Below are 26,536 nucleotides of genomic sequence, written 5' to 3'. Positions count from 1 at the left end.
AATATATTGTATAAATATACATTGGTGTATTTACCCATTTCCACATAGCTGAACATTCAGGCCGCCTCCGTCTTCCCTTCTTTATGAGTAAGGAGGCAATGAATATACCCTTGTACATTCTTCTTCGCCCGCGTATTTGGTTCTCTGAAACAGCCTCGGAGTCCTGCATGGTGAGAAATATTTTCATCACCGCGTAGAGCTTGGGGTCTGGTTTTAATTGTGGGACCTCCTGCATATGGAGATGAGGGTGACACTTTATGAGGGACAACACAGGCCTCTGCAGCCTCACCAGCAGGTAAAACACCTTTTGGGGCTGAGGTCTAGTCCAAGGACTGCGGCTTTGCTCACTTAGCTCGTGCAAGAAAATAAGGAGTTTCTTGGCGTTCTTTGCCCACCAGTGTGAGGCCGGATGGTGAGGCTGAGGTTTGTTCTAATGAAAGGAAACTCTCCCCGGGTCAGGAGATGGGAATGGAGTGCCCAGGTGCCCATGTGAGTCCAGGAGGTAGAAACCTCTGGAACGAGACACCCATTCAAGGGTTTTTGCTCTGGAATGTGGGGCGTGGCCAGGCCTCAGCTCAACTGGGTAGGAATCCTGTACCCGGATACCGGGCTCTTTTTTCAGCTTTGCAGGACGTGGGGTCTCTGTTCCCTTGATCATTTCCTCATTTCACTTCTCCGTCCTCTTTCTTGTGGATGCGGGGCCCTGAGTCAACTTTCTTTGTCCCCTTTCCTTCTTTCTCTTTATATTTGGAGGTCTCTTCAAATATGTGCATATATCCCCCACTGAATTTTAAATTTCTGCTTTCAGTCATATTTTGCTCTTTGCAAGAAGTCTTTCTTTTCCTTCCTTTCTCTCTCTCTTTCTTTTCTTTTCTTTTTTCTTTTCTTTTCTTTTCTTTTTTCTCCTCCCTCCCTCCTTTCTTTCCTTTCCTTTTCCTTCCTTCCTTCCTCCCTCTTTCTCTCTTTCTTTCTTCCTTCCTTCCTTCCTTTCTTTCTTTCTTTCTTTCTTTCTTTCTTTCTTTCTTTCTTTCTTTCTTTTCCTTCCTTCCTTCTTTCCTTCCTTCCTTCCTTCCTTCCCCCCTTCCTCCCTTTTGTAATACAGCTCTGTCTTATTCTTGTCTTCATTTTTACTCTTGCTATGAGAACACAACACTATTCAATATCTCTAAACAGACTGAGAAGGGGTGCTTTTGTTTATTTTAAAAAGTTTCTGGGGCGCCTGGGTGGCTCAGTCAGCTAAGTATCCGACCAGCTCAGGTCATGATCTCACAGTTAGTGGGTTCAAGTCCCATGTTGGACTCTGTGCTGACAGCTCAGAGCCTGGAGCCTGCTTCCGATTCTGTATCTCCCTCTCTCTCTGACCCTCCCCTGCTCATGCTGCCTCTCTCTCTTTCTCTCTTTCGGAAATAAATAAAACATTTTAAAAAGTTTCCTTCTATTTTTAAAACATCTTTATTTCTTCTGGAGCCCACTTTCTGTTCATGTGTCTGTCATTCTCCATCATTCTTGTTGTGCTCTCTGATTGCCTGGTAGACCTTAATACCAGTTTGTATGTAAGAATCAGGGTCCAGGAAGATGGGCCAGGGAACTTCCTCAAGGGTCAGGCTTCAATTCAATTGAAGCAGGTAAGGGTCTGAGGTTCCACGGGTGCCGGAGAAAGTCATGTTCTGGACGGCCAGTCCTCACTTTGACCTCATTCTCCCTGGGGACGAGCTTAATATTTCAGAGAAAGACCTTGAACTTTGAAGCCTGGGAGCAAGTGCTTCAGTGGATGCTATCCAAATGGAGAACTTGGTGATAGACCATTAATCATTCCCCTTATATCAATCAGGCCATTCCTCACTGCGCCCGTGTGTGTCTCCCGGAGCCTTCTAGGCTCTGCCACATACTCAGGTTGACTTCTCCATGGCTGCCCCCCTGCTTATAATCTCGGGGTATAGACTTCTCTGTTCCGGCTTTGTCCGTCAGTACCCTCCATCTCCTCTCAAATTAATTTTAATTTTTTGCTATTATAAAATATTTTAAATATATAAAAAGCATCAGGACATTCAGGGATCCATGGTATCTACTGCCTACACTTAACACATGTTAGTATTTTGTCAGATGTAGGTCAGATTCCATTGATATCATTCCATGTTTTGGACTTCTCCAGTGTTTTTCCCCCATTGGTGCAAATCCTTCACTTACTGATGACCCTCATTCTTTGTACTTCTCTGTTTTGTGCTTGTGATAACTAACCAACAACAAACAAGTAGAAGTCTCCTTACTACTAGGTTTCGGAGGGACAAGGAAAGAAAGACATGTTCTTAGTTTGTGACCTTGGAGTAGTGGTCTGGTCACACTTTTACTGTAGCAATTAAAGGGACATTGATCCACGTTGGGACCTGATAATCCTCTTTCAATGCAAACTTGGTGATATGAAGTAAGCAAGTTTTACTATAAATACCAATGTTTTGCTCTTCCTTTAAGCCATTCAATCAATTATGTTAAGTTCCTACTATGTGTTCAGCATCATTTTAAATTTTGGAGGAAAATAGAAAAGAAGCAAAAAAATGTATATATCGTCCCTGTCAAAGGATCAGATCTTTAAGTTGTAGATCTTTAAAAATTGTAGATCTTTAAAGATTAAACTTGTAGTTTCTTTTTTTTTTGGTAAATTAAAAAATTTTCTTAATGTTTTATTTATTTTTGAGAGAGAGAGACAGCATGAGCAAGGGAGGGTCAGAGAGAGAGGGAGATACAGAATCTGAAACAGGCTCCAGGCTCTGAGCTGGCTGTCAGCACAGAGCCCAGTGTGGGGCTCGAACCCACGAACCGTGAGATCATGACCTGAGCCGAAGTCGGACGCTTAACTGACTGAACCATCCAGGCACTCCTAGACTTGTAGTTTCTGCCTGTATAGTATTTTACACTTTATACATGGCCTTTCCAGAGGTTTCCTTTTCATTCCCAAGCAACCAAGTCAGGCAGGGACCACATTACAAGTCCTATTTAAGAGGAAAAAAACTAGCGTTGGCCAAGGTGTGGAGAAGGCTTTATGGATGAGCCACGACTTAGGCTGGAATTGGCTGTGTCTCCAGGTGATAGAGATGAGAAAGGGTTCACCTGGCCCTTCATCTCAAGGAATCTCAGCACCTAACAACTGCTGATTATATGCTTATTTTAAGCTTATATGGAACATTCACAAACTAAAATGAAATCTTGAAAAAACCCATTATTTATTTAAAAAATTTTTAAGGTTTATTTATTTTTGAGGGAGACAGAGCATGAGCAAGGGAGGCCCAGAGAGAGAGGGAGACACGGAATCTGAAGCAGGCTCCAGGCTCTGAGCTGCCAGCACAGAGCCTGATGCGGGTCTCAAACTCACAAACCATGAGATCATGACCTGAGCCGAAGTCGGATGCTTAACTGACTGAGCCACTCAGGTGCCTAAAAACATATTTTAAAAGTTATATTATGGACATAATTTTTTTAGGAGTATAGACTTTATGGGATATTTTTAAAGTTTATATATTTATTTTGAGAGAGAGAGAGCACACACACATGTGAGCGACCAAGCTGTCAGCTCAGAGCCCAACACGGAACTCAGTCCCACTGTGAGATCAGGACCTGAGCCAAAATCAGAAGTCTGATGGTTAAATGTCTGAGCCANGCGGGTCTTAAAGCTGCTTAGAGTCTCTTGCCACTTTTTTTTTAAAAAATATATTTATTTATTTTTGGGAGAGTGCAAGCGTGGGAGGGCCAGAGAGAGGGGGACAGAGCATCCAAAGCGGGCTCTGTGCTGAAAGGCTTACAGCAGTGAGTCCAATGTGGGGCTCGAACTCACGAACTGTGAAATCAGGACCTGAAGCCCGACACTCAACCAACTGAACCACCCAGGTGCCCTGGCACTTTTTTTGTTGTTTTAATTTGCATGGATTGGTGTGAGGATATTTCCCACTGCTACATTTGCTAGAACATTTGGTTTGTTCTCTCTCATTTAGGCCTTCTTGGCTTATCTCAAACTCAATATGAGGATCTTATCTGCAAAATTTTCTCTTGGCTTCCTCTTGGAATCTCAGCCTTCACCATCGAGACCTGAGATGGGGCTGAAGGTTCGGGGGAGTCAAGGGTTTGGGTTAAGGACACCTTCCTCCCCAGTTCTTGAGCTGAGCTGAGACATAAGAGGAGAACAAAGAAGAAGGCATCTATGGGTTTTTGAGTTGAACTGAATTTCTTCAAAATAAATTTATTTATTGGAGTTATATATACATGTGATTGTGTATATAGGTGTATATATTACTTCATATGATAAAAGAAGTAAAGCGTTTAAAGGGTTTATGCATGACCAAAACATAGTATCCTGTTCCATCTTTTCTGCACTTAAATTTTGTTTTTCAGAGCAGCTTTGAACTCCTTAAGCTATTTCTACTGTTAGCCGTAATAATATACTTCTATTGCAATATACAGAAATGTTTATTTTAGACATTATATTTGGACTTTGGACTATATAGGTGAGGGTTAACTCATTCATAATTTCACCCTCACTCTTACCTTTTCTTCTTTTCTTCCCAAATTTTGATACGTTTTTTTCTTTCTTCCCTATTCTTTACGCTTACACCATATTTGTTTGTTGTTCCATCAGCTTTATACAATATCTCTCAACTCTTCCCTAAGTAAAATAAAGGTTTTTGTTGTGCTATTCTTAACCCCTAGGTCTCCTCTCCACTGATACCTCACAGTTTCTGTCACCTATTCTTTCTTTCTTTCCACCTATACTTTAAATTTTTACCAAATTGCGGTTGATTCCATTTATATTCTATTCCAGAAATGTAATTGTGTTGTTTGTGCCTTATCTACACATCAATCCTCAAAAAGTAAAGTTGAAAAGCAATGTTTACATTATTGTAACTATGCTAATATTATTCATCCTGAAACCAGGTACTATAACAATAATACCTTTTGTTGAGTACTTTTCATTTTTCCTGGATTTCACATTGCCTCTCATTTTTTCTTGTATCATTTGCCTTTCTTATATCCTCAATTGTTTTTTTTTTTTCTGTCTTCTCTACCCGATCACACATTATATTGATTTTATTCCCCCTCAGATCTCTCTCCAGGGGACTTATGTTCTTGTTCGCCAGCGGAACTACATGTCTCCTGGGCCTGGGATTTCCTGTCACTGCTTTCTGGGACTGGTTCCACTAGTTTCTTTTTATTATTATTATTATTTTAAACTTTTTAATTTAGTTTTGAGAAGGGCGGGGGAGGGACAGACTGAGAGGGACACACAGGGTCCAAAGCAGGCTCTAGGCTCTAAGTTGTCAGCATAGAGCCTCATGTGGGGCTCAAATCCACAAACCACGAGTTCATGACCTGAGCCAGAGTCAGATGCTTAACTGACTGAGCCACCCAGAAATCCCAGGTTCCACTGGTTTTTATTTACCATGTTTCCCTTTCTTGGGAACTTTTAAGTTGAATCACTATTTTATTTACTCATTATGTTTGATCACTGATTTGGCTTAGTTGAAAATCATATTTCCTAAGAAATTTGAAAATATCTTATTACTGTTTTCCAGCCTTTACTAGTGTTAATGAGCATTTGGGTATTAGTCTGCTCATTCTTGGTAGGGAAAGTGCTTTATTCTTTCTTTCAAAGTTTTCAATGTTCTTTTCACCCTTTGTCTTCTAAAATAATGAAATACAAAGTGTATCTTTAATAAAAGCTTAGGACTCCTTTCAATCTTGATTATTGTGTCATTTGCATCTGGAAGATAGTTTTACACTATTTCTTTAATAATCTTTCCCTCTACTCTCTTTTTCAAAATCTCATTAGCCAGTTGTCAGGCTTCATCAATGTTTCCACCAGGTCTAATCTATTCTCTTTTATTTTTATCTCTTAGTTTTTCAATTTCCTTTTGTCTTTAAATTTATTTGACTTTAAGTTCAAATCTTCTTTAGGAGTCTTAATTTGTGTTTTTATTTTTAAAAGTTTTATATTAATTTTTATTAACATTTGTTAACAGTAAGTATCTATGAAGATTTAAGTAGGAAAACTAGTTATCTCTCACCCTTCATTTCCATTATTTCTCCTTGACGAGGGCTGCTTCTTTAGTTTTCCATGTTTTTGCTTTTTTTTAAACATTTATTTATTTTTACAGGAAAGAGAGAGAGAGAGAGGGAGGGAGAGAGAAAGATGGAGAGAGAGTGTGAGTGGGGGTAGGGGCGGAAAGAGGGAGACAAAGGATCCAAAGCAGACTTCACACTGAATACAAAACCCGATGCAGGGCTTGAAATCAGGAGTCGGCAGCTTAACCTACTGAGCCACCCAGGTGCCCCAAGTTTTCCATGTTTTTAAATAATATCCTTATGCTCTTCTCTTCCTCCTCCTCCCTTTCTTTCACTCTCTCCTTTGTCTTCTCCGTTTTTCCTCTGCTTCTTCTCTTCTTCCTTTTCCTCCTCTTTCTTCTTATTTAAAGTTTTAGGCACTACTATTGACTTTTTTTTTAAGTTTATTTATTTATTTTGAAAGAGAGAGCCAGAAGGGTAGAAGCAGAGAGAGAAGAGAGAGAGAGAGAATCCCAAGCAGGCTCCTCACCACCAGTGCAGAGCCTGATGTGGGCTTGAACCCACCAACCCTGAGATCATGACCTGAGCCAAAATCAGGAGTGTGATTCTTAACTTACTGAGCCACCCAGGCACCACATACTATTGACTTTCTATTTACTATGGATGATAAATTTTTTAGCCTCTTTATTCTTCCACCCCCATCATCAGGCACCCTTCCCAGCCTCAATCTCCCTGTATTACTTATCTATGGCCACAAAAATGCCACATAACAACTAACCACAAAACCCCAGTCGCATAAAGCAAAAGTCATTTATGTTTCTCTCAATTGCAAGGTTTAGATGATCTATGTCAGGCAGTTCTGCTGGTCTAGACTGAGCTCTTTCTCTTGTCTGGATGTTGACTAGGGTTGGCTACTCTAGACTGGATTCAGGTGGAATAACTTGGACACATGGGACAGTCAGGTTCTCCACCATGTGGCTATCATAGCCTGCCTTTGACATGTTCTTATGGAAACGGTAGAGAAACAAGAGAGAAAGCCCATTTGAAGCCTCTGGTAACATGCTACTGGCCAAAATAAGCCATATGGTTGATCTCGAGATCAAGCAACAGGTTAGGTCATTTTTCCCAAGTTGGGTTACACGATAACAAAGGTACCAGGTAAAAGGGCATGTGTATAAGAAGGGATACAGAACTGGAGTCATTATTAAAATGTTCTCTCTTGGGGCACCTGTGTGGCTCAGTCGGTTTAGAATCCAACTTCAGATCAGGTCATGATCTCGCAGTCCGTGGGTTTGAGCCCCACATCAGGCTCCGTGCTGACAGCAGCTCGGAGTCTGCTTCAGATTCTCTGTCTCCCTCTCTCTCTGTTTCTCCCCTGCTTGCACTCATTCTCTCTTTTTCAAGAAAAAATTTTTTAAATGAAAAATAAAATGTTCCCTCTCTTTATATCCTATATAAGACCTACATCCTAATTTCAGTGAGATTAACATACTCTTTCACTCTGCAACAGTTTGCTTCCCCTGGAGTTAATAAATATATTTCTTCATAAAATTTTCCTGGTTTTTATTCACTTCAGTTTCAAACTTTTCTAATATTCTAACTTCTCAAGTTAGATGCTGCATCAAGGATGCTCTTAATAATTTCATCTTCCTGAACAAATCTCCCCAGGAAACATCTGATCTGTTCCGGTGTGGACTAGTTGCCTTTCACACTGTTTTAATGACTGATTCATTATTGTCACCATGGGGTCTCCTTCTCTTTCATGAGTTTGATGCCCTGCTACTCATGACCATGTCTTCAGCTTCCCATTTTAGTCCCTTGATTGTCATATATTCTCCCAAGTTTCCTGAGAAAGAGTATATGGGTGATGCTTTTTTTTTAGTCTGAATCTCCAAAAAACTTTATTCTACCCTCAAATTTGATTGACACTATGGAGAGAGAAAAGCCCATAGCTTTTGGGGGGACCTGGGTGGCTCAGTCAATTAAGTGACTGAGTCTTGATTTTGGTTCAGGTTCTGATCTCATGGCTTGTGAGTTCAAGCCCTGAGTAGGGCTCTGTGCTGACAGTGGGGTGCCTGCTTGAGATTCTCTTTCTGCCTCTCTTTGCCCCTTCACAGCTCACGTTCTCTCTCTCTCTCTCTCAAAATAAATAAATACATAAGGCTACGGCTTTTGTGAAACTCCCTCAAACCAGTATTTCCCAACATATGTCATTTTGTTCTGAAGACGTCAGTGTTTGTCACTTATGAAAAGTATTTTGAGATCAGAGCAGCTTGATAAACGTTGTATCAAAAGAGTTAAACTTTTTTTTTCCTCATGAACTCAGATTTTTTAATTTGTGAGTCTCTAAGAAAGAACATATAATAAAAAATGCTATGTTTTTCAAATCTTATTTGATCATGGAACCTTTTCTCCTACTTGAACCTTAAGGGGANACAGTAAATATATATATATATATATAAAGATTAGGGAAACATAAATTAGGTTTTAGGTTAGAGCAGCCCAGAGTGATTGAATGTGCTTTCCGGACTACCTTCCCCTGCTGAACACACATGCACACACACACACACACACACACACACTCATGCTCACAATTCACACACACACGCATACTAACACACACCTACTCATACAGACATATTCACACACTCACACACATGAGCTCACATGCATGCTCTTGCACACAAACACATATACCCACACTCACACCCACAATTCACACAGGCATGCTGGCGCACACACGAGCCTCCACGCTCGTGGCCTTTTGGCAGACAGTGGCCTCCACGCTCCAGCCTTTTGGCAGACAGCCAGGTAGGTGGCACTAGCCAGGCTGGGAAAGCGCAGAGGAGCTGAGCGTATGTGAGTGCGTGCGGGCACAGCTTGAGCTTTTCCCTGGAAACCTTTGTGGCATCAGCAGTTGGCACAGGGAAAACCCCTGCGGGTGGATAGGCGTGTTGCTAGTGACCTTGAACTCCAGGACGTCAGGATGCACTGACGCCCCTGGTGCAATCCCTGCGCGCTGTGCAGCTCTGCGTCCCCTGTGGCACTGCCTCTTCTGCAGCACGCAGGCATCAACCCAGTGCACCGCAGATGGACCTACTGTGGTCAAGTCGTAAAAAGGGACCCTCCTCTTGAATTGTCCCCAACCCTATCACGTTAGCTGCCTTACCTCCCTCATAGCGCTTTGCAGGCCCTGAAAGTGTCTTACTTGCTGGTGTATGAGATTTCTGCTTCCATCCACCAGAATGTAAGCTCCTCCGGGTCAAGGGCTGCCTTCGTCACCCTATTCCCCCATCACTCTGAGCAGTTGGCACTCAGCAAAGGCAGTATCTGTTTATTGGTTGACCCTCTGCATAGAGCGTTTGGGGACTGGGAAGCAGTGAGTTAATGAACTTCATTCTCCCATCTAAGGATCTGAGGTGCCAAAAAACTCCAAACCCTCTTTAATGTGTTTCAGAAATAGAGAGTTCACTCTGCTATGGGTGTGATGGTTAATTTTAGGTGTGGACTTGACAAAGCCATGGTGGGGGCCAGCCGTTTGGTTAAACACCAACATAGATGATGCCATGAAAGTTCTTTTTTAGGGGGAAGTTTTTGTTTTTGTTTTTGATGTGGCTAACATTTAAATCAGTACATTCTGAACAAATACAAATTACAGATCACCCTCTGTAATGGGGGTGGGTCTCATCTAATCAGTTGAAGATCTCTGAACCAAAGACTGAAGTTTCCTGAAAAAAATCCTCCTCAAGACTGCAACATAAACTCTTACCTGAATTTCCAGCTGACCAGCTGCCCAAACGAATTCAGACTTGTCAGTCCCCACAATTGTGTGCACCAATTCCTTAATATAAATCTCTCTTTATATGTAATAAACATGTTTACAAATATAAATCAACATACAGTATAAATGTAAGTTAATATACTTAAACATATACCCAAACATGTTCTGTTTTAGTTCTATTTCTCTGAAAAACCCTACGACCACAAGGGATAAGGGCACAATAGTAATTATCACCATTTCCTTTAAAGTTGCTCAGTGCCAAACACCATGTTAAGTGCTTTACCTATATCATTTCATGTAATCCTCACCACAACCTATAAAGCAGGTGTTGTTATTGTTCTTACTTGATCATGTGGAAATACGGTCCCGAGAGGTTAAGTAACTTAGCCAACATCACACAGCTAGCAAACCACGGAGTCAATATTTACACCTGAGTCTGCCTGCTGTAGAAACATATGTTCTTTGGCATCAGAAAACACTGAAACACGGACACAAAACAGAACCGGCTCTTGCCTTTGAGGGAGCTTGTGGTGGATCCTCGGGAGGTATAGACAGAAATAATTACAAGGTACAAGGTACAGATTGATAAGACTGATAAGATAGAATATAGGAATATAAACATTTCTAGTAGCTGAGGTATAAAGTAAAAAGAAATAGGTAAGATTAAAGGCAATAATATACTTTATTTAGCCTGATCTATCCCAAATAGTATCATCTCTGCATGTAATCTCTATAAAAATGATTAGTGAGGTCTTTACACATCTTTTTTTTTTTTTTTTGGTTCAAAATCTTATAGCACATCTCAGTTCAACATGTAAAGAAGATAGAACAATCATAAAAGAGATATTTTGCTTGCTTGCTTTCCTAATGAAGTTTTCGGGATCTGGTCCATCTTTCTGCTTATAGTGCATGTCAATTCAGACTAGCATGGAGGGCGCTACCATATCGGTCAGAGAGGTCCAGATGGAGAGCAAAGCAGGGCAGAGATACGGGCACAGGGAAGCCTGGTGTGTGTGCAGGAGGCTGAGGACAGTGGTTAGCCCAGAGTTGGATGTGTCTGAAGGGGAGTGGTAGGTGGCATGGTGGAAATGTACATGGGGCCAGATTATGGAGAGCCTTGAATGCCAGAATAAAGTGGTCTTGAAGAGCCCCTACTCTCCAGGTCACTTAGGAAAAGAACAAAGCTCTGCCTAAGGAAGACACTGGCAAGAAGGATGAGTGGGTAGCAGAATGGGGACTGAGCCCGGGGTATCAGTCCCAAAGCAATGGCGAGAGTCCCAATGGAGACTGTGACGCTGAACCCAGGCTGGGACCCTGGCGATGGAGAGAGTGGCCCACGGTGCTGTATAAGAGTTTGCAGGCACTGGCAAAGGAGAAAGAGCCACGGGAGAAGGTGAGAGAAAACCCCAAGCTCCCAAACTGGGAGATTGGGAGATAGGGTGGTCAACCAGGCAGCCATATTCTATCAACACGTTGCCGGAGACCTGGGGACTCAGAGTCCATTTCTAGTTCTCCTGTCCCCTCCTCCCTGGGGAAAGACTCTTCTGGGGAAAGAGGATGTACTACTGAACCCTGAAGGAAGTCTCCGCATTATGTAGGGTTCCTTCGTCTTTCATGCTGTCTGTGCTGCGTGACTCCAGTATCCCACGGATGGTCTGGGGGTTTGGAATCCTTGACACCATCCCCACCCCCGCCGCTGTGGTTAGATAGCAACTCGATCCTGCCATCGGATGGGTAGCGGATGGTCTGTAATTACTTGCTCGGCGCATGTCTAATTGCTCTAATGAGCTGGAAGTCTGGAGGAGGAATGACAAAGATTTACAGTTTTTACTGGGAAACCCACGTCGTATCAAGGCAGGGATTAACTGGACCAGGCCTGACTCAGGCCAGGGGCTGCTGATAGCGAGTAACAAAAACCACAAGAGCCTTTGCCTATTAGACCCGAGCACTATCACCGTGCTGTCCTCACCACTGTTTATTTTAGATCGTGGCCATCCAGGGGGTCCTCGGTACGTGTCAGACAGGCTAACAAGAGAGGTACTTGGGGGGGATAAGGAAGTATCAGATTGTCAGGGAGGAGACGGTGGGCGAGTAGGTCTGGACTAATTCACAGGTTTGATTGCTGGGTACGTTATCTAGGGAGAACTCCCGGAGACTTCTCCGACACACCTCAGTGTCTAGGACCAATCCCCCCATCCCTCATCCGCCCCGGCTCCTTCCTTAATTGCTTTCAGAGTCCCTCTGTTGGGTGTCAGGGCTGTCCACTTCATGGATTCACCTTCAATGTCAAGTTTTGACCCTTCGCTTCTCCAAGGTGTTTATCTCCCTCCTTTTTCCTGCTCTCCCCGATCTCTGTTGGGCATCCTTCTCTTCCCATTCACTTTTAATTTTCCACTAAATCAATTTAACATGTCCATTCGCCTTTATTCACAGAGGCACGTGATGGGCGAGGCTCTTTTCTCGGGATCCCTTATCTGCTTATGTTGCTTATTATATCCCCCCCCAAAATTTGCTCTGTTTCTGTAACTTTCATTACACCTTCTTGTCACCTTTTGCTTCCCAGCTGTCCTTTGATTAAAAAACCAATATAAAAAAGTATCCCTAGTGCAATGGAATTTATACTAGGTTATCTCCCCACCCCGCCCCAAATGAAAATGTCCTTAATGGAGGTGAAGACCCTTAGTAGGATTTGAACGATGATGCGACAGGGGTCAGCGCAGCTCACCGGAAATGTGACTTTTTGAACCATTACTTCTGTCTCGGTCTTTTTTGTTTTTAATTTGTCAGAAATGAAGCAATTCCAAAGGCTCTAAGCCTCAAACTTAGGAATGGAAGCAAAGAAGGTACATAATTGGGATTGTCTTGTTGACATTAGCTCTGTCACAAAGCCAAAGAATTTTCCATAGTTCTCCAGGGGATTGTTTTTCCAAACCACAAGCACGGCCGGCACAGAAGACTCTGCCCCGGACCAGGCTGCGTCAGCCATCAGAGGATTGGACAGGGGCTCCCCTCCCTCCCGAGCCTCATCCCCAAACACAAGGGAAACGCTAATAGCCCCAGCTCCCTTCTCAATAATCCAATTTGGATCAATTGACCATATTATCATTCAAAGCCTTCTTTAACCTCTTTATACCCCACTCGCAGGGGCTCCAGGGATAACGAGTTCCATATGGCACGAAGTGGCTGAATCCACCTTCATTTTTTTAGAGGAGTTCCAAAGTTACCTGCTCCAGTCAGGCAAGTGTCTTCCGGCATCCAGGCACGCTCCGGGGACAGCCACCCTGGGGCCCTGCGCAGTGTCCCCCGTCACGAGGGGGAGCTGCCCCAGCCGCGGGAAGGAACATTCCTTTCTCAGTGGACTGTGTAACCTGCTCGGAATCCTGGAGCTGAGGTTTCCAGCACTGTCTTCACGGTGCTCCGAAGTCAGGCTGCACCCTTCTGCCTTTACGGGGACACCTCGGTGCCGTGAAAGGGCACTGGGGTTTGCCGATGCCTCTTGTTCTTATCCCTGCTCTGCTCTTTACTGGCCGTGGGAACGCCCAGCAAGTCATCGGCTCTTTCTAGGCTCAGTGTCTCATCTGGAAAATGGACATAACACTTGCTTAAATGCCTCCCCACGGCATTTGCGAGGAGCAAACCAGTTAAGAGAGAGCCTTGAAAATGATCACGTGCTCCATACAAGCAAGCTTAGTATTGTGCCCACAGTCCTTTGGGAAAGTGGCCGTGAGAACATGACACGTTGAGCGTTTAAGGCTTTCTATTGTTGTGCACGTTTCCACCTTGGGTCTTGGGCATGTGAACCTCTCTTGCCTCTCTCTTCTTGGCCACTCACTGGCCGTCCAGCCTCTCCGTTCTTGGGAACCTCTTTTTCTGCTGCTGTGTGGGCTGGACTAGTCTCCCAAAGCTGGTATTTCAATCCAGAATGGGGTATTTCTTCAACTTTGCCAAGCCACNCTCTCATGGTTTGCCTCCCTCCCTCTCCCCCACCATTTCCCCCCTTCTTCTCCCCCACGGTCCTCAGTTATGTTCCTCCTAATCTTCCTATACGTATAGACATATGGTATCTGTCCTTCTCTGCCTGACTTATTTCACTCAGCATAACACCCTCAAGGTCCATCCATGTGGCTACACATGGCCAGATGTCATTCTTTCTCATTGCCATGTAGTATTCCATGGTATAGATAAACCACATCTTCTTGATCCATTTGTCCGTTGATGGACACTTAGGCTCTTTCCATGTTTCAAGCCACTGTTTTTCTGACCTGCATGCACACCTGCCGGTTGGGAAGGGTTGAAACCAGTGAAGAAGGGATGGGCTTTATCCGGGGACATCTTCTGAGAAGCTTAACAATAAAGGCTGGCAAGGACACCCGCTGAGCAGAGATGGGATAATTGTGTGCGAGGGAAAAAACGGGGCACGTTGCACCGTTAGCGGGTGTTGAGTTCTTGGCAAGCGCTTCTCTTCTCTATGAAATGTTGCCTTGTGTTCATTATAATACCTTCCTTAACATTTCATGTGTTTTACGTATATTAGCATGTTATGCATATTAGCTCTCTCGGTCCAGCAACCTGCGGGGTTCATGGTATCAGATCTCTCGTTTTGCAGATGGGGAAACCAAGGTGCAGAGAGGTGAGGTGACTTCCTGAGATCACCAGGCGGTGATGCCGGGATCCCAAGCATTACTGTCTCTCTCTAAAGCTCAAGCGGCTAACCAAAGAGAAGGGAGAAGTTAGTGATGAGACTTCCGGCTTTAGGTGGTGACATCAGCTTGACCTTGCTTCTAAATTGTAAGAGAAATGACTTGAAGAGTATTGCAAACAGGAGGAAGGTCCATACTCATGCTGGCAACTAGGAAACACACTGGAAACAGGCTTAAAACACTGAGGAATGGCTCCAACGTAGGGCTTGGAGGCTTGGAGGACTGGAGGGCTCAGGAAGGGGCAGGAAGCTTGACCACAGCCCATTGCTCCCTGCGGGGTGGAGCCAGATGAGAGTTTAGCCAACACAACCAACAGAAAGCCATCGTGGTTATGGGTTGACTGGGGTGGTGCAAGGCTTCCTTCTCCTGTAGAACATTGCTCTTTCCAACGACAGGGAAGCAGAAGCCAAGCCACGGAAGGGGCAGACCTCCTTTGCCATTCTGTTTGTACTTCGTGCGGCAGAAATTCCTTGAGGAATCGGTGTATGGAGACCATCATGTTTTTGGGAAGCCACACTTTTCACCATGTGTGTGTTTTGTGGGGGCGTTTCCAAGGGCATCTGGAGGACTCAGGATGGAAGTTCATGATCATTTTGTCGTCTTGCCCAGAAGACTTAGACCTCATTCTTTAGGGCAGGCATATCTCTACAGCTTCTTCTTCTCTCCGTCTTCCTCCTTCCTCTCCTCTTCCTCCTTCTTCAAATAAATTTTCATTTACTCTAAGGTGCCTATTTCCATGTGTTAAAAAGTGAAGTATTGCTTCCTCTCTGGGAACACAGTCTTCCAATTATGCCAACCATTCCTTTCTCTGTATTTCTAAATATATGTGCCTAGGGACATTTCTTGATTTCCTAATTCAGCAGGTTACCTTCTGATATCATCTGATGGCAGATGAAGTTGTGGCTCTTTGACACTCATCCCACCCCACCCCCGCCCTCCACCACATCTCACTCACTACCATTCTCTTCCTAATCAAGTTTTAGTATAGCTTTTAGTGAAGCCATGATTCGTATTTATAGTTCTGTGACCACATACACATTGCTACTGCACCATGCTACTGGTATATACCTTTCTCCTTTTCCAACTCTGTGCTTTCTTTTGAGTCAATACGCCCTTAAACATTGTGTTTTAGGGGTGTCTGTGGCTCAGACAGTTGAGCATCCAACTCTTGATTTCTGCTCGGGTCATGATCCTAAGGTGGTGGGATCGAGCCCCACGTCGGGCTCCGTGCTGAGCATGGAGCCTGCTTCAGATTCTCCCTCACTTTCTCTCTGCCTCCTTCCCCTGCTCACACACATTCTCTCTCAAATAAATAAAAATGAAAAAATATTGAAAAATTGTGTTTTAAATGCATCAGATAATCTAGTAGTTTCTTTGTTTTTCTTTTTGTCCCCACTACCTTCTCCCCCCTCCCCCAAGTTCTCTGTCTTTCTGTTCCAATCTGTATGGTGTGATCTGTGGCCTCTTCACCCAGAGCTGTGCTGGTCTTTCCTGGGCTTTCCCTTCGCTTTTTTCCCGCATTCCAGCCCTTTCCCTGGACCCTCAATTACCCCTCCTCTTGATTTATAATCTCGTTTTGATGCAGGACATTCTCTAGTAGCTTCCTGAAAATAATGACACACAGGAGGCATATTTTGGGATTCCTTGCATGTCAGAAAAATGTCTTTATTCCTCTTTCACCCTCGACCAGTATTTTGGCTGAGCGTAGAATTTTAGGTTGGAAATACCTTTTCCTTACAGTGTTGAAGGCATCGCGCTGGTTTTGTCCACTTTGAAGGTCTCACTTTTGGTCTCTTGGTGTGTCTTTCTCTTCCTGGGTGTTTGGTGGATTTTTTTTTTTTTTAATCTGAAGACTCATGCCCTGATTCTGGAAAATTTTCTGTGTTATTTTTTTTTTAATATTTTGTTTTTGAAAGAGAGAGACACACAGAGCACAAACGGGGGAGGGGCAGAGAAAGAGAGGGAGACACAGAATCGGAAGCAGGCTCCAGGCTCCAAGCTGTCAGCACAGAGCCTGACAGCATGGGGCTCAAACCCATGAAACATGAGATCATGACCTGAGTTGAAGTTGGACACTTAACCGACTGAGCCACCCAGGTGCTCTTGTGTTCTTTTTTGATAAATATACCCTGACTTTCTATGCTCATTTCTTTTTTCTTGAGCTCCTTATCATGAGCATGGACTCCTGCATTACACCTTCAGGTGCTTTCTTTTAATTTTTTTCTCTCCTGTGGATTGTCCAGTTCTGTTTTCTTCTGTTTTATGAGAGGCTGTCTCAACTTGGTCTTTCACCCCTTTTCAGAATTAAAAACAAATTTGACTCTTAGATTTGAAAATTTCACATTTTCTTATTCTCTGGCCATTCCTCCTATTTCTTTCATATATCCTGTTATTCTTGTTTCCTTATTTCTATGCGGGTACAGTATAGCCTTGGTTTGTGAGCATAATTCAAGTGTTAGTGCTTTTAATCCAAAGCATTCGTGTCAAAGTGAATTTCAAGAACCATTGGCTCAGTTGTGATTATGGGACATTCAGCGTCACGTTCTACTTGTATTGCAAGATGTCACTCGTTTATCAAGTTAAAATTTATAACTTGCGGAACACTTGCAGAACAAGTTACTCGCAATCCAAAGTTTGACTGTGTTTATGACCATTTTGGGTTTTTTCATAAGTTTTCCTTTGCTTCCTGTGTTGTCCTGTTTCCTCTCAGATGTTTGGGGGTTTTTTCCCCTAAAAATTATTTTTTGGTGGGGTGCCTGGGTGAGAGGGGGACAGAGGGTCTGAAGTAGTCTCTGCACTGACGACACAGAGCCCAACACGGGGCTCGAACTCACCAACCACGCAATCATGACCTGACCCAAAGTCGGATGCTCAACCGACTGAGCCACCCAAGCGCCCCCAATACAGATTCTTTAATATGGACTATACTGGCATATTTTGCCCATCGTTTCCCCCTTTCTATGCCTTGTATTTCTCTAGAGGCACGGGGCTAGTTTTTGTCATTGTTGCTATTGTTTGTTTGCTTGTCTTTAAATCCAGTGTTTATTAACTCCTATTTTCTAAATGTAGATTCTGATCTGTAGGCCTGTTTCAGGCATCCGGACCTGAGGTCCTGCATTGCCACAAACTCCCAGATGCTGCTGATGCTGCCGATTCCCAAGGTTCTTTGTTCCAGAGGGAAGTTTGAAGACTTAGAACAGCCAAAGCCTGAGGCTATTGTACCAGAGAGGCACATGCCAGCCCTCACTCTTCCCCCTGCCCATCTGCAGGCTTGGGCTGGCCTGGGCCTGGCTGTCCTACAGAGCATCATTTGCGGGAGGAGTCTGTGTTAAGACCCTGTTCACAGGACAGGGGGTCCCGCAGGCCCCATTGTGGTAGCCTGTTATCCTGGTCCCTGTCTACTCCCCAGGCACCCCAGGGCCTGCTCCGCTTACAGGACAGTCTGCATTCTCTCTCTCACCTCTCATGTTGCTTCTTCTCTTTCTAGCTGGTATTGCACCAGCCCCATATCCAGTAAGGATCTAACAGGACAAATGTATAGCAGGAGAAGTTGACTCACTATGCCAAGGTAGCTTAAATCCAAACATCCAATGGCCGTTGGATGGCTCAGTCAGTTAAGTGTCAAACTTGGGCTCAGGTCTTGATCTCATGATTCGTGAGTTCGAGCCCTGCCTCAGTCTCTCTGCTGACAATGTGGAGCCTGCTTCAGAACCTCTTATCTCCCTCTCGCTCTGCCCGACCCTAGCTTGTGTGCTCTCACTCTCTCTCTCAAAAATAAACATTAAAAAAAAAAACCCCAAACATCCAAAATTTAGGTGGACTTTCACTGGGTTTCTTTTGACAAGGCTAACTAGCAGCTTTAATCACAGACCAGAGAAAACAAAAGAAGTTTGTTTTACCTAAAGAGGCAGAGAATGAAGCCAAAGTGACCTGATGTGAATTTTGGCTTGAGTATATGCTGTTTTCATTTGCCTAATGGAATTCCACTACTGCTTATTCAGTGGGGATTTCATTTGCCTGATGTGGTTTTATAAGAAGCAAGAGACGTAGTTTGAGGAGCCAAAGAAAAACTGGTTTGTTTTTAATACCTTATCTTGATTTGTTCATAATGACTGTAATTCTTTTCTCTTCGTCTATTTTTGTTTTCTCAAAAGCCGGAAATAAATTTGAAAACTTGGACGTTACGTAGCCTAGATCGGTTCAGAGTAGATTCTTTCTGGATGTTGTAGTCAGTCAGGGTGTATCTAGCTTCTGCTCCCTGGGGGCCCAGGTAGGGGGTGGGGAGAGACACCCTGGATCTTAGCCTTAGCATTGTCAGTTAGGGTCACGGTGCACAGCTTCCAGAAGGATGTTGTATTAGCACAAGTGAATCACAGTAATGAGATCTCAGTCTGTTTTTATATCATGCCCAGCCTCCTGCCAAAACTCAAACAGATATGACTGAAGAGAGATATTCAATCGCATCAACAAAAACAGCATGGGCACGTTTTGAAGTGTTTGCCTTTGGGGAATCCAGATGAGTCTCTAACATTTGCTCCGGATGAAGGGACTCTAGAGGTTAGAAGGAGACCCCAAATGAGGAAGCGGATGTATAATAATCGGCTTGCAGATTTGCTCACTGTGATTTGGTACAATATTAACATCCCTTTATGTTCCTTGACTGTTTGCCCGACTGTGTTTTCTCAGCAGGGTGGATGGGAACGTTGATGGGATCTTGAAGTGCCTGGCTGGACTTGGGAGTCAGGGAAGCTATAAATGTGGACATTTGCTTGGATCCCTGGCTAATGAGTGAAAGATCTCCAAGAGTAATAAGACTTCAGTGGAATTTCCTTAATGATTGGCACAGTTCATTAAGAGAAGAAACAAAACCAGAGATGCCCTTGGGAGAGGTTGGGGGATGGGCTGGTCAGATCATGGAGGTGGGGGCCAGGGCTCAAAGGAATGTGGCTTTCACACAATTAGGTGTTTTGAAGGAAGACAGAGCCTGGACACAGTCGAATAATTTTGGCTAATTGAGATTTGCATGGGTCAAAGACCAGAGGTCTTGCTGCTGTTAAGACAGGATGACATCCGTTCTGGATCTCTGGATGAATAGTGGCCCGTGTGTGTGCCTTGGGACAGTGGCATCCTGACAAAGGATGGCTTTCATGGGAGGTGCCTTTCCACCCTTGTTTCAGCTACTGGCATTCAGTGGTGGGTCTGATGACCCCCAGTCTACCTGAATGGAGTCACATCCAATAAAGACGCATTGCCTTTCTGGGAGTGAGAACTAATGAGGCATCTGGAGGTGCTCACCATTCTGTGTTTGGGAGGTGAGAAAGGCTGACCGCTACTTTAAGAGAGTATGAATCTCTGTCTAAAGTAGATATTCCAATTCTTTGTCCCACATCGGACTCAAGACCTGCCCCCCATCCCATGCCCTTTATACTCTAGTGAAGGCAAATTCATTCATAGTCTTTTGAGATGTTCTTCTCCCAGGGTGGCGCTAAGGTACCAGAAGGCCTCTGTCAAGCCACGTGGCACCTTTGTGCAGATTGGAAAAGAGATGCCCCCTCCTCCCAGCAGAGGTGCACCTGCCCTGTGTGTGCAGCTTGGTGGGGTAAGCACAGGCGGGATTTCAGCTACTGCTTGCCTCAGTGGCCAAGTGCCCCAGCGCCCTTGTGTGGGACACAGATCCTGTGATAGTACACAGTCACCCTGGATACCTGGTCTGAAACAGCGGCCAAGTTCAGGGAAGCCCTTAGACTCATGGACCGTCAGGCCCACTGTTCATTCATTCCCTGTTCATTCATGCCCCACTGTTCATTCATGCCCCCTGTCCATGCTCTAAAATTCTCTTTGGGTCCTGTGACCAGAACCCTTCTGTACCAGCCTGGTGTCCCCTTTGAGTTCTGGCCTCCTCGGTGGATGGCCACACAGACTCAACCCCAGGCCCTTGAAGGAGCTGAACCCTTCTTCCTCTGCAGCGGAGCACCCAATGCTCCTTTCTCCCACCTGCTGGCCTTTCTTCTTCCTCCTTTCAGACACAGCATCATCTTGTCAATGACGCTTATACGAGACAGGAAGAACCGCAGTGAGAGATTTTTCACTTTCTAGAAAGTGCACAATGCGACACCGACTACCAATTAGAAATGGAAGGGAACAAAAGTACACAGAGAGCAGGCAAATTAATATTTCAATACACCATCCTGCTAAATTTGCCCCCAATGCTAAATTTTTCTAAAGGAAGGATGGAGGGACACCTTGTGCTCCCTTGAGATGAATGAACAGAGACTGGCTTTCTAAGTTGTCCTGGCCTCCCTTAGGCCTTGAAGGACATTTTTCAAACTATTTATTTATGTATTTATTTATCTGTCTATCTATTTATCTATTTATTTATAGGTTATTTGTTTATTTTTAGTTTATTTATCTTTTTGAGAGAGATAGCAAGTGGGGGAGGGGAGAGAGAGAGAGAAAGAGAGAGAGAAAGACAGGGAACCCAAGCAGGCTCCTTGCTTTCAGTGCAGAGCCTGATGGGGGGCTCGAACTCACGAGCCATGGGATCATGACCTGAGCTGAAACCAAGAGTCAGGCACTTAACAGACAGAGCCACCCAGAAGCCCCTCGAAGGACATTTACAAGTGGTTTGCAGCTACTTCAGCAGGGTTGGGAAGACACGAGTCCTCGGTGAAATCTCATCTGTATTCCACAAGCTTACTAACATTAACATTAGTATTATTAGTATTAATTTCTCAAGATGGATCCGGACGGTTGTGTGATCATCTGAAGAACCATGTGGGAGTCCTTCAATAATTCCAAAAGAGCTGAGTTTCTGTCAGGTTGAGTGGACAGAGGGAGCGGACTTGTAAAACATGCCCCTGACATTGACTTCTATGCCCTTGGGCAGACCCCTCCGTGAAAGGTAGGTTGGGGTAGAACTGGGTGATCTTAGGAACATCTCACCATTGCTGTCATGAAGATATCGTTGTTCAAAAGTCATCGTGTGCTCAAGGGAAGAGTGAGAGGAAATGAAGAAGTAATGGAAGTCAAGGATTGACTTTTCCATCTCATTTTTTTCCTCTTTGTTCCTTCATTGCTTTCATCCATCATTTCTGTTTCTCTCCTTTATTCTCTTGTTCTCGCTCCCTCCTTCTCCCACTCATTTGTTGGTATTTCTTCCTTCAATTCTCCTTTGTTTGTGCTCCCCTCATGTTTACTATTACCTGTATCAGTGGAATTAGATTTTATAAGCTCTGACCTTCAACGTAGCCAAGTTGAATGTTGTCCATATCCATCTGAAGACAGAAAGCGCGTTCACACCAAAATTTGGAGTGGTTTTAAAATTAATCTGTAATCCTCTGGGGCGCCTGGGTGGCTCAGTGCTCCATGCTGACAGTGCACAGCCTGCTCGGGATTCTCTCTTTCTCCCCCTCTCTCTGCCCCTCCCCACCGTGCATGCTCTGTCTCTGTCTCTCAAAATAAATAAATAAACATTTAAAAAATCAATACATAATCCTCAAATATGGTTTTCTCAGAGGCTCTCAAGAGGGAGTGTTTTCCCCACTTGCACTCAAACTAGCCTGTGGAGGAAAAACCTCGTAGTACCGTTAACCTCTGAAATGGATGTCAAGCAAGAGATGTTTAGCCGGCGGAGGACAAGGCTACTCCGGCAGATACCTCATTGCCTTCATCTTAGATATGAGACGCAACAAGATGGACATATTATGAAAATAATACGAGGCTGAAATGTCGCTATGATTACACATATGTTCAGAGGTAGACTTGAGTCAATCTAGGGTCATTAAAACATTAAGCTGCTCTGGAAAATGAGCTCAGCTACTCAGAATTTCAGGTCCAGCAGGTTAGCCTTCTGTAGGTCAAAGAAAACGCTCAGATTGGCATAGAGCCCGCTGGCTCTCACGCAGAACCTCTGTGACTTTGATACTCAGTGAAAAATGCACATCTGGAATGAAATCAGACCTCACCCTTTTCAAGCTTCTGCTCTTTGGTATTTAATTATTATGACTTGGAAGTGAGTCAGGCTAAAGCCTTTATTTTTAGCAATGATCACAACTGCTCTTGATGAAGAAATCAGGAATGCTGTTTATTTTTTTTTCAAATCGGAGCATTTGACTAAATTTATTTTTCCAGCCTTGAATGAACAAATCTGACACTTACAAAAATACATTAAAAAGTGCTTTTGAGCCACGTATAAAAGGCGGTTTTGCAGAGTGCTTCCTGTGGGCTGCCCTATCTGTTCTCTGATGTGCTGGCGAATGGTACTAGTATTTATGTCTTGGGTCCGAGCTGGAGTTAAGATTACAAGAACTGGAAGGGACCTCGTGCATCGACTGGTTTGGTTTTCCTTTGACAGAGGAGATTGAAGGCCATGGGCTGAAGTCACATGCCGTGCCACTCCCTAGGGACTGTCAAAACTAGAAACTTCATAGTATGTCCGATCCTGTTGCCTGACTTTTCCACCCACCACCTGCCTCTCCTCAAGTATGAAACAGGCACCATTGCTGCTTCCGAAGACCATTTTAGATGGTGCAAGATGCTGGATTAAACAACTAAACCGCATAGCTTGACAGTCCCTTCCAAATCTCCTTTTCTCTTCCTGATTGGCCTAACTTTTTTCAAAACTCTGACTCCAACTGTGAGAACGCAAGGGTGAATCAGCTGAAGTCCCTCCATTCAAGACATCATCAGCTGAAGAACCCATTCCTGCAGATGAAACCAATTGTGTGTGTGTGTGTATATGTGTGTGTGCATGTATGTGCCTCCGTGTGCATGCGTACCTGCATACATTTTGTGTGTCTTGTTTAATTGTGAATATTCTTGTAGCATTTTTTTCAGTGCAAACATATTCTAGGGGAAAATGTTCTGAGAAGCAAAAGCCCCCAGTATCTTTTCTTAGTCACCTTAGAAAACAACCTCTTTGCGGCACCTGGGTGGCTCAGTCGGTCGAGCATCTGACTTCAGCTCAGGTCATGATCTCACAGTTATGAGTTCGAGCCCACGTCGGACTCTGTGCTGACAGCTCAGAGCCTGGAGCCTGCTTCAGATTCTGTGTCTCCCTTTCTCTCTGCCCCTCCCCTGCTCACATTCTGTCTCTCTCTTCTCAAAAATAAACAAACATTAAAAACTTAAAAAAAAAGAAAACAGTCTCTTCGAAATCTGATATTTGTATAAATTAAGAAATGGACACCATGACAAGTCTAGTTAACTTTCATTACGATACGGAGTTACACATTCTGTTTCTTTCCATGAGAACTTCTAAGATTTACTCACTTAGCAAAGGAAATCTTAAGGAAAAAAGTCTGTGTGTGAGGTTAGTCTTTGAGCAGAATGTTTGCTAATCTTTCCCTTGGACTAATAGACAACAAATCTTGGGCTCCCAGCCTTCATCAAGAAACAGTCTATAAGTAGAATTTAATAGCATTGGCTTGTTTTCATTCTCTTTTTATAGGCAGTGTATTAATTCTTTATAGCTATGTAATAAGATATACCAAAATTTAGTGGTCTGAAGCAACAGTAAACATTTGCTATCTCGTGTGGTTCCTGTACGTCAGGAATTTAGGAATGTCTTAAGCTGGATATTTCTGGCTCTCATGAGGTTATAGTCAATTTGCCATCCAAGGCAGCCATCATCTGAAGGTCTGCCTGGGGCTGGGGGTCTATGGCTTCTCACAGAGGGAGTGATCCAAGGGAGAATAAGGCAGAGTTGAAATGTTTTTTTTATGACCTAACCCAAGAAGTCACAATTTGGGGCACGTGGGTGGCTTAGTTTGTTTCAGCATCCGACTCTTGATTTGGGCTCAAGTCATGATCTCCTGGTCATGAGATGGAATCCCAAGTGGAGCTCTGTGCTGTCTGCTTGGGAGTCTCTCTTTCCCTCTCTACCTCTCCTCTGCCTGCATGCTCCGCCTCTCAAAAATAAACAAACATTAAAAACATAATTCACGATTCATCTTTCCTTCAGGATTCTACTGGTTACATAAATCAGCCCTCCTTATGGTGGGAAGGGACTACATGGAGGCATGGATACTAGGAATCAAGAATCACTGGGCGCCATTTTGGAGGCTGGTTACCACAGAATGGGATACTGGTTCTCTCTTTATGGCCATGTCACAAATCTATCCTTTTAAATTAATATAGGTAAGTATTAAAAAGCGAATCTGATCTAAACAAAAGTACTAAGTACATTCTAATACAGATGGTCCCCAGGTATCAAAAAAAAAATTGTGTATGTGACATGCATGTGACTGTTAATTGGGAAACACCTCATCACACCATGTTGTCCCTTGAACCCAGAAGCACAGAGGAAGAGTCTGCTCCATTGGTGTTTGTCCAAGACCAGTGGATATAGTGGCTGCTGAAGGCAGCTCTCACTGCAGTGGGGAAGCTGTGGGCCAGTGGCATAGGGCCACGTGAGGAAGTCCTATGCCAATAGCAATTATCCTTCTGTCCTTACTATGAAGATTCCATCTTGCCTCTGGTGCACGTTCTGCTGGCACCTTGGACATGACGAGTGGGACCTGGGGTTACGACCTTGAGATGACCTCGGTCCTTAAGATTTCTTGTCTCTTCTTTGATTACTGCTCCTGCTTTCCTGCTGCAGTGAGCCATCTGTCCAAAATCAGATATGACTTTGTTATGGTATGGTGTTCACTAGGGGACAAACTCTAAAAAAGGTCATTAGAGACTTTAACCTTGTCCTAGCTTAATAAGTAACTGTAACTTAGGAATTTTCTTGTCTTAACATCTTTTTAAAAAGATTTTTTAAATGTTTCTTTCTTTTAATTTCTTTAACGTTTTTTATTTATTTCTGACAGAGAAAGAGACAACATGAGCAGGGGAGGGTCAGAGAGAGAGGGAGACACAGAATCCCAAACAGGCTCCAGGCTCTGAGCTGTCAGCACAGAGCCCAATGCGGGGCTCGAACCTACGAACCGTGAGATCATGACCTGAACCGAAGTCAGACACCCAGACAACTGAGCCACCCAGGCGCCCCTGTTTATTTATTTTTGACAGAGAGAGAGAGCAGGGGAGGGGCAGAGAGAGGTGGAGACAGAATGTGAGGCAGGCTCCAGACTCTGAGCTGTCAGCACAGAGCCTGACGCGGGGCTCAAACCCATGAGCCATGAGATCATGACCTGAGCCCACGTCGGATGCTTAACTGACTGAGCCACCTGGATGTCCCTTGTCTTAACGCCTTTGATGTTTATTTTGTTGAATTTAGCATTTTGTACTCTGGAAGTTTCTGCACCTGGGGACTTGAGACAGGATCAGTCCACACAGTCCTCCCAACAAGATTTAAATTCCAGGTACACCCGGGGCCCCTGTGGGGCTCCGTCACTTAAGCATCCTACTTCGGCTCAGGTCATGATCTCACGGTTCCTGGGTTCGAGCCCCGCATAGGGCTCTGTGCTAACAGCTAGCTCAGAGCCTGGAGCCTGTTTCAGATTCTGTATCTCCTTCTCTCTCTCTGACCCTCCCCTGCTCATGCTGTCTCTTTCTCTCTCTCTCTCTCAGAAATAAATAAAACATTAATAATTTAAAAAAAAAATCCAGGTACAACCTGCTTGGACGCCCCGATCTTTCATATTTAGATTTATTTTTATTTTTAAAGTTGTTTTTGAGAGAGAGAGAGAGAGAGAGCATGCAAGTGGGGGAGAGGGGCTGAGGGAGGGAGAGAGACAGAGAGAGAACCTCAAGCAGGTTCCACACTCAGTGCAGAGCCTGACATGGGGTTCAATCCCAATGACTGTAAGATCGTGACCTGAACCAAAATCAAGAGTCACATGCTCCACCGACTGAGCCACCCAGGCGCACCTCATATTTGTTTTTAATTGTTTGGTTTTCTTTGTATATATTGCTAAATCTCCCCCATCCCCCAATACACACACTTCTTCCTGAATATTCTCAGCAAAATTTTTTATAAGGTCAATTGCTTTGGGAATTTATCTGTTACAATATTTTTTTTCCTGAGATATAGTTCTCATTTTTCCTTTTTCCTATCTGAACT

This window comes from Crocuta crocuta, unplaced genomic scaffold, assembly GCF_008692635.1.
Source record: "Crocuta crocuta isolate KB4526 unplaced genomic scaffold, BGI_CrCroc_1.0 scaffold139, whole genome shotgun sequence".
NCBI lineage: Eukaryota > Metazoa > Chordata > Mammalia > Carnivora > Hyaenidae > Crocuta > Crocuta crocuta.
This window is presented reverse-complemented; position numbering follows the sequence as displayed.